Source organism: Parasteatoda tepidariorum, chromosome 1, assembly GCF_982258835.1.
Source record: "Parasteatoda tepidariorum strain Cologne lab strain chromosome 1, Ptep-v5.0, whole genome shotgun sequence".
Taxonomy (NCBI): domain Eukaryota; kingdom Metazoa; phylum Arthropoda; class Arachnida; order Araneae; family Theridiidae; genus Parasteatoda; species Parasteatoda tepidariorum.
The window spans coordinates 119,112,902-119,125,460 of NC_141755.1; the positions used below are offsets into that span (position 1 = coordinate 119,112,902).

General features: G+C 26.2%; 1 protein-coding gene across 4 annotated transcripts in view; it reads right to left on the minus strand.

Annotated features, from left to right (window-relative positions):
* Nucleotides 1-455: 455 nt before the first annotated feature.
* Nucleotides 456-12,559, minus strand: part of LOC147816795 (ATP-dependent RNA helicase abstrakt-like) — a 43,344-nt gene continuing 31,240 nt past the window's right edge. For all 4 annotated transcript variants that reach the window (XM_087151419.1, XM_087151425.1, XM_087151421.1 and 1 more), the window contains exon 11: nt 456-1,324. The gene's annotated coding sequence lies outside the window, so the exon portion shown is untranslated. The remainder of the gene's footprint in view (nt 1,325-12,559) is intronic.

Sequence of the window (12,559 nt, forward strand, 5' to 3'; positions counted from 1 at the left end):
GACAAAGTCATGCGGAAAGTTTTAGGGTTAGTAAGATTATGTGTTATGTCACTAGCCCTTTTTCATTATTTTGTGTATTTGAGTTGAAATTTTTTAAACCCAGCCCGGAGTAAAATTTTTGTGTATATATATATATATATATATATATATATATATTCGTATAGAATTGGAAAACAATGTACCAATCAATACAACATATCAAGATTACCCTAATTTCTGTAATCATTCATGATAATTTGATGGACTTTTAATCTTTTTAATACTTTGCATGCTATTTTAGTATATCTGTTACATGCACAAAAAAGTTTATTTTTAAATAATGTTAACTGGTTAAAAGTGTAATTTCTTTACTGCACAATAAAACATCTAAAATTAAATGCATCCATAAAAAATTACATTTGATTTTTTGTCAATAAAAGAATAAGAACAAAATAAATCAAAATTAAAAACAAGAATATCTTATACTGATTTTATTCCATGACATTATTCACAATTTATACAAGATATATACATTATGAGCATAGAGTAGTTTCTGGACCACTAGTGGTTTACGAAACAATTGTTCACAGATGAAGATGTTTCTCTTTAGTGGCATCAAATTTCTCCTCTTCTGACTGACACAAAATTATCTGCTACTTTATACAGAACATGGAATGATTAATGCTCGTATTTTATTTTTTAATAAATTTGATTTTCACACTATATAAATAAAACTGATAATGCATATTTAAAAAAAGCTCCATTCAGTCGGAGATCTTTCCTTCTCTTCCCAAAAACTGGGTAGTGGTCTACGAGATTATTTATTTTATGATTGGTGGTCTGCAAGAATATAAAAATATTAGCGATCACTCGCATAGGAGATATCTTAAGCTATTTAAAAAATGTCCATCCTCCAAGTGAATGGAATCGGTATAATATTTGAATATAGTTTGTGAAAATTTATTTTCATAAGTATTTTAAGAAAAGGAAAAATGAGTTTTTAAATTTTTAGTAACACATGATATTGGGCACAAAACATTTAAAATACAATGCATAGCATACAAGCAGTAATTCATTCTTGAATAGCCTACATTAAGTTTTTATTACATTATATCATAAGTGATTACTGTGCCATTGGTGAACATGCACACTTTCCATTCTTACAGATATATATTTTACATAACAACACATGAAGAGGTAGAGAGTGTCTACCAGTCAGCACTGTTGTTTGCTAAATAGTCTCTTCTTCCAATATTGGATGCCTGTTTGTTCTGAACAGCCTCTAGTTTGTGACAATCTTTGATCCTGTGACCAAGTCCACCACAGTAAGAACAGCCTCTCTCTTCTATAAACATTGAGAAAATATTTCATTCTTTATATGTCTGAAGTAATATATATTTTTAAACGTATTTTGAATCATATTCAGAAATTACAAATAGATTTGTAATTAGACAATTAAACAAAACTAAATATAAAAGTTTAAATTTTCCAATAAAATAGATTTATTAAGTTGTCATATTTCATCGATTTTTCATAATAAAGGGAATAATAAATATAAAAATCACATTACTCAAATAATTATAAACTTTAATTGACTGCAGTATTTTCGAGTCACAAAATAAATTATAATATAAATTTTTGTTTTGTTATGTTTACTTTACTCTTAATTCATAATTTCAGTAACCAGGAGATTAAATTTATTTTAATTATAGCAAATTCTTGAATAGTATATTAATTAAAGATTTTCATTACAAAAAACAATAATTTTTTTTGCATAAAACTAAACGTTGAAAGTTCCCTATAAAATAATAAAAAAGAAAACATTCAAATTGATTCTCTTAAAGAAGTTGCATGCTTTAAAAATTTGTCATATTTGAGGCTCATTTTATTATTTTAGAAGTATCAGTTGTTTAAATTTTAAAACATTTACTGCCGTAGATAAGCCGAGTAAAAAATAAGTACAAATTTAAAATTCGATGTAACGAGTATGATATCCCAGTAAGCACACACCTCACGGCAAACGTAAGGCCGTAAGCTGGCATTCTAGGTAGGGTAACGGCAAAAGGCAAGTACAATAGGGTCCTTTATCGTTTGTTTTGAGGCATTTCAGGAAGAGGCGGAATAACTCTTCACCTATACAGGCCCGAAAAATAAAACCGTTGTTTGGCCTCTTACACTTAATTAGTTACTGGACCTTTATTGTATACCGTTGTTTGGCCTCTTACACTTAATTAGTTACAGGACCTTTATTGTATACCGTTAATTAAGTGTAATGTTACAATAGATTAATAATGAATAGATGCAGAGTTGGTAAAAAATGTGCTTTTAACTCAAAAATTTGAAAAAAATCAGGAGAGAATGGAAAAAATCCATAAAACGTTAACCGTATTGAGAGGAAAAAAACAACTTTTATTATTCTTTGAAAACTGCGAATTTTTTACATAGAATATTAAAAACTTGAATTTTATTATTTTACTATAATCTAAATATACTTTATGTGGTATTACCTATTATATTTTTAAAAAAAATAATTTTATTAAAAAATAATCATTTTAAATTTTATTAAAATTTTTAAATAACGAGTATGATATCCCAGTAAGCACACACCTCACGGCAAACGTAATGATATATAATTATTTATTTTTTCTTTTTGAAATCATTTTCTGAAGTATAATTTTTAACTCGAAATATAATATATTCTTTCTTTCTAGAAAAATTTAATACATATTCCCTTAAAAATAAGAATAAATATTAATACTTTTAACTAGAACAATTCCTTTGTTCATTGAGAAAAAGTTTTTATTTTTTCGATTGTTTATTATAAAATTTTGTTAAATTTATTGTATTAAACATGTACTTAAGAAAGACTTATTGAATTGAATACTTATTGAAGACTTTTTCTTATTGAAGACTTATTATTATTTTTTTATTGAATAAGCGATACATTTATTTTTAACGTTGAAGGATTCAATAAAAAATCCATCATTTTTGTAATTCATGGTAAAAAAATAAAATCTAGTATAATTTATATGATAGCAGTAAAAGGCTAAAGGTCCGTCATTGTCTATTTTGTGTCATTTTAGGAAGAAGCGATATGAAAAATTTTCCCATTGTTTATGTTTTGGTCGCTTGAAAATTATTACTGTAAGCCCCAAATGAAATTAACATAAATTTTTTCCAGACTATGACTCCTTTTTTAAACCTTCTCTAAAACAAAAATGAATAGGTAAGTTTAAAATTCATGTAAATAAAAAAATCTATTTATAGAAAATAAATGAATAAAAAAATATTGTAAATTGCTTAAATCCTCCTAGAAATTATAAATATCTTGAATTTAGAGCAAGGATTTTTAATGAGATGGGCTTTTTTATTACATTAATTTACTAACTTTTATTACAATTTAAGTGTTTTGTAATAATGAATGTATACCATTTATAATAGTAAACGTTTTATTTATATAAATTGTTTTTTATTTTATTTTTATTTTAATGTTCATTTCAAATTTAATATCTTAGTTTAATCACTTACTTCTTAAAAACTGGATTCAAAATAGTTTAAATGGTCTTAAGAATTTTGAATTTTAAAAAAATCGTGTTTAAATTTTCTGACTGTTTATAGCAAATGTCTAGTCTAATAAAGTAAATAACTTTTTTTCCCCTAAACTTTTAAGCAATACTTGAAAATAATAATTGTTTAGGAAATTTTATTCTTAAATATACGTTTTTAAGTAATAAAAATACATTTGGATATTTTTATTAATTAAACTTCAAAATATTAAGCAAATAATTTTTTTTAAAAACTTATAATACAGAATATAAATAAAAATTAAAATTATACTTTCAAAACGTTAATTATATTTATTTTTTATTTGCATTACAAAAATATTTTTTCATGCAGCATTAATTTATTTTTAAAATAGTTTATATACATTAAGGAAAAAAAACTGTTTTGAATGCAATACATAGATGGCGCTGTTTTTTATTTTTTACTTTAGACATGTTTTCGAGTCCTGCGGATAGATGGCAGAAAATATAAAGTGTAGGGTCTTGTAGGGTTGCCTTTCTTTTAACTTTGATAGAATTTCGCCAATTTACACAGAATGACAGTCGGTACGGCTTTTGTCCAGGCATAACCAATTGAGGACACTGCGGCGACAATATCCCCCCCCTCTCCCTTCTGCTTACTATAGTCAAGCAAATTTATCATTCATGTGTGGCAAGGGTCTGCACTATTTATTCTAGCATAAAATGTGACATAAATAAAAAAATGTTCTACTGCATATTGCCTTAACCAATTAAATAGCGGAGTAGTTATTTAAAACCATAATTGCATTATTGAGTTTTATTTTAAAACTAAATTCTTTAAATAGCAAATTAGACAAAATTAAACATTAAATTTCTCTGTTTCAATCTTTCCTTACACTACATTCGTCACATACTTCAATTCAAGTGTTAATAAAAATAGCATTGTATTTAAAGCTGGAAAAAATACAAAAGTTACAGCAGGATTAAAAAAAAGTCACCGATTTTTTCTTTTACGAAGTCGATATAAGATTTAAATAAAAATGCATTGTTTGAAAAATTACTCATTTTCCAGTAATGTTCCCTAGTTGTAGAAAAATGAAAGAAACATAATACAAAATAATAAACATACATTTAATCATTTTCAAATGTCATTTGCAAAATGTTTCCTATACATGAATTAAAAACATTGTTTTTTCTCACAAGGGGTTTTGGGTTAACAAATTTTAAAATTGTGCTATGTTTTAAATCTTAGGAACTAATAACAGAAATATGGCTGAAATATTAAAATAACGGTAAGAGAACCGAAATTTTATCTGTTTGTCCCATTAAACTGTAGGTATAGTTTTAAATTTACGGTAAATTTGCAAATCAATATTTCAGAAAAGGCATAACTATTTAGACGAAATTGAATGATTATGTAATTAGAACTAAGTGGAGCTCTTTTAACCATAAACTGGTGAAAAATGAAATAGTATTTCATGCTGCCGAATCGACTTGGCAATTTTCATAGTACAAAACGAATCCAATGAATCATTTTCATACCTCCTTTTTAAAGAATGCAGTTCTTTTTGAACTAATTTATTGAAATCCGGTTAAAGTTTGACGTTAATTTAAAAAAAATTCAAAAACAGGTCATAATTCGTAAACATGCTAATATTTAAATATATTAAATGTTTTTCAGATAGTGACGATAATTTATACCTTGACTGCAGCAGATAAATTTTTATCAATTGATCAGCTTCTACAGTTCTTTTTTAGAGACAATTTTAAATATTAATCATACGCTTACTGATAATAGTTGTTCGACACAATTTATTTTTATATATCCTTGTTTTCTACATGGAGGCACCGTCACCTGTTCGCTACGCTCGATAATCCCTGTAGTTGAATCTCATTCATCAAGTTTGAAATAATTGAAGATCAAGTACAAATTGTTTTCTTCCACTTTTTTAAGTAAAAATTACGATTGGATTGCCAGCAGTTGCATTTTAAGGATTCCTAAGTTTTGACAAATGAAGAAGAAGGAAAAACGGTCTCGCCGAGAGTTATTACGCATTGAAGATGTTCTATGGAAAAAGCAGTTTATGCCCGCGCGCAAATTCGTTTTTTTATTCTCTCAGAACTAGAGGCATTTGGCACAAACTGTTCTTAACAATGTTCTTAAAAGTTTTTTTTTTCCTGAAAAGTCGATTAAAAATTATTTGCTTAATGTAAAATTATTATACTTTTATTTAAGTTCATTATATTAACTTGTTAATTTTGACAAAATAAAAAGGATAGCTGGATTTGAATGATAAATAACTGCGCTTAAAAAAATTACATTTTAGAAAGGCAGAGTGTGCGACACAATGAAAAGAATTTATAAATTAGAAGTAATTTTTTCTTGTTAACCGATCATATAAGAAACAATTCTTATTTCTCTTTATTCTACACATATTTTCAAATGTCGGTATAAAATGTCGAAGTTTTATATTTGGCAACACCTAGCCTTTTTCTATATAATATTTTTTTCTTTATTTTCATTATTTTTAATATTAAGTCAAGAGGGATATTATGAAAATCGCGTAAATGAAAACTTTTTCCACAACAATCAATAAATAATTATTAGTTAAAGAAAAAATGAAAAAAAAACTTTTAAATTGTAATAACTTTCAAACAAATAAGAGTTTCTAAAAGGAAATAAAAACTCTATGTTACGGTTAAAAACAAATTTGGCTCTTTCAGCATACCAAATTTAACTTCCGCAGCTGAATTCTTGCGGTCACAGAGCGGCCCGCATGTTATTTTTCTAACAAGTATAAGAGTAAAAATAATCTTGACTTAATTTTAGAATTATTTTTTAATTCCATTGTAATCTCCGTTCAATTTCCTACATATTAACGTAATTTGAAGTTTCTAAATCAAACAGTGTTTGATAAAATGTAACGTTAAGTTGAAAACCCCAAAACAGTGGCGGTATCAGTGACCTTTTCAGTTTTCTGACAGAGAAGGAAATTTATTCAGTTTTCTGACAGAGAAGGAAATTTATTAATATCTGCTCGTTTCACGTTAATTTAACAATGCAGTTTATTTTTCCAACTTCATATAAAAAGAATTTTCAGGAATGGTCAGTGTTAATGCTATTATTCTAGGTTCTCATGCTTTCGCACTTTTCGATTAGACCAATTTAATCGATTAGATTAACTTCAACACTATTATCTTAAGTAAAGAATTCTAAGAGTCATGAAAAAAATCATGATAGCATCTCGAAAATCAAAAAGCATCTCGAAATGATATAATTAAAAATAAAGAAGATAATTTTTGAAATTCTTGGAATTCAGTGTTTTACAGACTGACCTTTTTCTTTTTACTTTCACCAGAGGGTAATTTTAATAGTGTTACATTAAATTACTTTAAAGCAATTTTATATTCGTTTTATAATTAACTTATACACAACTATTGTTCTTCTTTTTGGCAGCAATTATTATATAAATATTAATACTGAAGAAAGAAAAGAATTTTCTGCGAAACGTATATTGGCTGGAATTAAAAATCAATTTAGCCCATTGACTGACAAAAGGACAAAAATTAATTTAGACACCTTCTGTAATTAATGACGACCTTAAAAAAAATCTATCCAAGAAAAAAAAATGATTAATGGGTATCCAGTGATTGGAATAGTGCAATTACAATTCTCTCATGTTATTAAACAAATAGTATTCTGTAACTTTCATTAATCATTTTATTAACGAATAAAATTGTAATTGTATAGTATATTTCTTTCTCTTAATAACACATACTTTTTTTTAATTTTTTATTTTAATAATCTTTTTTTGAATTGATTCTGTTTTTAGAAAACAGTTCAAACCAATCTTTCAATAAAATTTTATATAAATAATATCTGATATCTAGTAACTTATTCTTAGTTTATTTACAGTTAAATATAATAAATTTCGCAATTATAGTAAGAATAAAGAAGTTTAACAAATACGACATAGTTAAGTTAAATTTTTACTCTTTATTTTGTAAAAAAAAAAAAATTTATTTGATATGCATATTTTTTGTAGAATATTTATTTTGAAGAACTTGTAATTCAACATAACGTTGAGTAATTTACGCTGCGTAATTCTTTTGCCGCATTAATTTATTTATTCTTTATTTGACTTAGCTCAAATAAATATCCCCATAAAATCAATTTAGAGCAGTTCAGTATACATATCTTAATAGAAAATTAAAGGAGTTTAGTTTCCTACTCAGAATTTTAACACTTTAATCTTTACGCTACTATGACAGATATTAAATGAAAATATTATTTTGAATTATTTTCGTAAAAACAAAGTTTACTCACTGTCCCTTCTTTACACGACCCATCATGATAATTAATTCCTCGAATTAGTGCTGTTTTAAATAGTTTTCGATAAAATTATAATAATTTGTATTATTGGTAATTATTGCACTAAAATTAGTAGTTTGTAATGCAAGCACTTTTGTACGTGGTAAGAACTAGTGATTTTTTACTGTATATATTAAATGTAAAGTCTATATCAAAAAGAGAATCATAAGAATTTTAATGGTCAATTAATTTTATGCAATAGAATTTCAGGAATAAAAAGGAGTTTGTAAGTGTATTTGTGTGCCCTTCATGATATTAAAATATTTGTTCCAAAAAGAAGTAAAGACCTTTATTTTAGAATTAGTTACAGTTTGCTTTGAGGGGGACGAGTAGGTGATGGAATGTAGCTGTTTCAAAATAAGATCCTTTTCCTCTCTTTGTTAGTGTATGGTAAATTGAGAAGTTAACGATGTCCGGTTATGCGCTTCTCGCATCCCACCCTGTTGGGGGTCAGAGTTCTTGAGGAACTTTAGACTTTTCCAATTTTTTATTTCTTTCTTCACTAAAATTTCAGTTTTTATTTATTTCCTTATATTGCTGATGATTATTATTATTTAACATTTTCATAAAACCAATTTTGTTTTCAATTGTTTGCAATAAGCTTTTAATTGAACTATTTATTTTTTCTAAAAAAATAAATAAGCAAATGTATAACAGAAAAACGCAAAATTCTCATATTTCATAGATTGCGAAAAGCAATACACAGTAAAAATCTTTTACAGATCAAAATTCTATTTCTTATGCATCTAACAAAAATCTTTCAACCGGATATGGGAAATTGTAAAAGTAAATAAAAAATAAATACATAAATAAACTCTAACTTTTTAAAAATATTTTTTGATTCAATATTAAAGTCTTATTTGATTAGTAATATAACTTGTTAAAATGGAGAGAGTCTCGCTTTTTATGATTTATGGGTACAACTAAGCATCATAATTTTTTGCACTTCTTTGGATTTTTAAACCCCTTGTATCTGAACAGTCAAGAGTTTGTAAATGATTCAAATAAATCAAATTCATTCTCATTCATGTGTTTTAAAATTATAAGCAGATATATTTGTGTGTAGGAAAAAAAAACATTATAAAGCGAGAAATCAGTTTCAACCTTCCTTAATTTTAACAATTGATATAATAAATCGGTAGCTTACTTAATTAGCTATATCTCGTGGTTCGTGCACTAATAAAGAAAGCTAAAATATAAAAAGAAAACTATAAACGAAAAATTAACGGTAACGAAATTGTTAAATCTTCTTATTTCGCATCTTCATAAATTAGTAAAATCCAATTTTTCTCTCATCTGGACACAAATGCAATAAAAGTTAGATCTTTTGTAATTCATACATTTTAATTTTTTAATGTCCTAATTTTTATGAGTTAAGGTGGAAACTTCTAACCGTATTTCATTTATTAAATTGGCTAAAATGTTCAGACTACACAACATCATTTTTCGTTCTTTTCTTTATCTTTCATCTCTTTATCGAAGCAGTCGAAAGTTTGTAAATTATTTAAATCATGGTGAACGACTATTTGAGTCTTTCACAACTATTGAGATAATATAGTATGTTTATAGTACGCCATGATACAAATTAATCAAGTTTCTTTAAATGCTTCAAATATAAACACATATATATTTTTGTGCAGGTAAAAAAAGAACATTAAAAAACAAGAAATTAGATTCTTTGAACCCTCAAAAATTTGAGTAATTTATCTGATAAATTTGTAATAAGCTTCGTGTTCATGCATCACTGCGATATTTCTTGAATATCTTGATTTTTTTACAACGTAAGCACATTATATTTCTTAAACAAATGCGCAAACAGAAGTTTAACTGTTATGAAACTCTGAAGAAGCATCATAGTATTTTTTCCCCCATTATAGTAATAACTTTTAAGTAGGATTATTTTAAAATTTCTTGTTAGAATTTGTTTTACTAATTAAAGAAATGTTTAATATTTTTTTTCAAGCACAAGTTAGACACTGTTAATAAATTATTAAAAAAAGGAAGAAAATTAATGGTAATAAAATTGTTAAGTCTTCTTATTTCGCAACTTCAAAAATTAGTACTATTCAACTAGACACAAATGCGTAAAATGTTGGATCTTTTATAATTCATGCATTTAAATGTCTATTTTTTAGTATATTTACTTTGAGGAGTTAACTCAGATACTTCTAAACTGGATTTCATCTTTTTAATTAGAAAAATATTCTGCAAAAAATTATCAATATATTGTATTTTTATTTAATTTTTATATGAAAAAATTCATAAACAGTGGCAGGAAAACTACTAAATTATTGAGCCGAATCCTGAAAGAAATATTTACTATAATACGTTTCCCTCTGAATAAAAAAGTCCTAAGGAGCGAAGTCCCCTCCGCTATTTTTGGGTGTTTATTTTAACTTTACATTTTGCTTTGCTGTACAAAAAGTATAAGATTTAGAAGTTTCAAATTACGAAGCATAAGCGGTGGAGGCTCAGGGGAAGGAACGCTAGCCAACTAATGAGTTTTGAGGATTTGAATCTTAAGAATTGCTGGTTGATACGAATTTCGTACCCGGCTGACATAAAATATTCCAAGTGATAGACGCATCGTGGATTATTAGAGTCCCATCTTCGTCTTGCTAATCACGGGAGGTTTTTGTGGTTTATCTCACCATGAAAAAGTTCTCCACAAAGGCAATTCGTTCCCGATACTTTTGTACAGGAGTTCTCTTATTTCTTGGCTTAGATTCAAAATTACAAGGATATAAAGTTGAACACTGGTAACCATGAGATCAAATTCGGGTTGGCTGTTCAACAACAGTTATAAAATAAAATTACAAAGGATTACAGAAAAATGGACAGAGAGTGCGATGAAAATGAAAATTCTATAATTAGTTTGGAAATTGTTATCTGCAAAATCTGGTGTAAAAAAATACTGTACTGGCTGCTTTGTAGAACACAGAAATGCAAATACTAATTAGAAATTTTGCGCTCTGTAAAGGCTAATTTTGATCTTGAAATTAATACCGGTATTCAAATATGTTCGAAAATTAATTGCAATTTTATTATTGCCTTTTACGCACCTTTTTTCTTCTTCTTTTTCTTTTCACGTGATTGTTCTTATGATGAGTTGTAGAGAAAATTTCGATTTCGATTGTTAACTTAAAAATCACTAATTGTTAATAAAAAAATACTGCGATTGGTTGATATGTTTGCTAGAAAAGAAAATTTAATCAAAACTACCAAAATATTGTAAAACTTACTTTATTTCCGGCTATAGGGAAAAACCAAAAAGCTCAGTATTTTTTAACGAAGTGGTTTAGTAATGTTTTCGGTAAAGTAATAAAAAATTTAGATTTTATAATATGAGTTGAAATGCGAAAAACGTGGTAAAATTTTATAATTTTACCATGATAGTTTAGAGCACTGTATAAAAACCATTTGTTCAGAAAAATTTACTATTCAGTTTTATATTTTTTACTAAATGTGAGGTTAAAAGAGCTATAATTTTGAAAGCTAGAGTATCCGGTTAACTGCTATCATTTTAACAAAAAAATTACCAAATAAATGGTTTAAATACTTGGTTTTATTAACAGAGCTATGGTTTTGTTTTGAAAAATTGTTATTATCATAGAATGCGGTAATTTAAGAAAAACTTTTTCTTCGCGTAGTTGGCTGAAAGGTAACTTGGTTAAAATTTAATTTGCTGAAAGGGCGGATTTATGTGTAAACTTAACAAGAATTTTGTTTTGAAATTCCAATATGTTTGAAAGCAATTGAAAATTTAAATACTCATTCGTTATATCTTTCTTTAAGTTTTTTTGCTTTAAATATTGACCATTGACTATTTATCCATTGTCATAAAAAATTTATTTTATAAACATGCGCTCAAGTTGTTGTCAATAAAAAGTAGCGAAAGACAGTCAGAGAGAGAGATTTGTTTGCTGCCTAATATCACTCTTAATAATTATATTGACATTTTTAAAAACTATAAACTTAATAAATAACGCTAAAACCGTTCCCTGTTTAAACTTCAATAAGTCTTGTTAACGAGTAATATTACTTCTCATTTTTTTTTCCAGTTGAGTTACACAATCTAACTTCCTTAAGTTTTTTTTTTTCTTTCAAGTACAGATAATTATTTTTCAAATTTATTAAATCCTCTATTTCATTATGCTTAGCAAAATGTTCTTACATAAAGCTGCAATACTTGTATATTTTGAAAATAAAATGTTATGTGTTTTGCGAAAAGTGAAAAATATTGCAGCTTAAGGAAGTATATATAAAGAAAAAAAATCAATGATGAATGAACGATAAGCAATTACGGGAGTGAGCGGAGTAAGAAAAGGGTAAAGCCTGCTATTTTTTATTTTTGTATAAATGGAATGATTTTTAAACAAAAAATAGACAGGTAATTTTTAACTATGCATTTAATGAAATATTTAAAGTTTCAAATGATAAAATAAAAAATAACGTTTTTCATGTGTTATAGCTATGCAAATAATAGCAAAATAAAAACTGATGTTACTTCAAAAAATTTCGATGCATGTTTTGAAATATAAACTGCGTGTATATAAGTGTGTTTCAAAGTATAAATTTAAAATATAAACTAAATAAAACTGTTTGAAAACTAATAATGGATTTCTAAAATCAATGTTGTTGCTTAAACGTAAATAAAATAAAGTTTTAAAGTTAAAGTTACGAT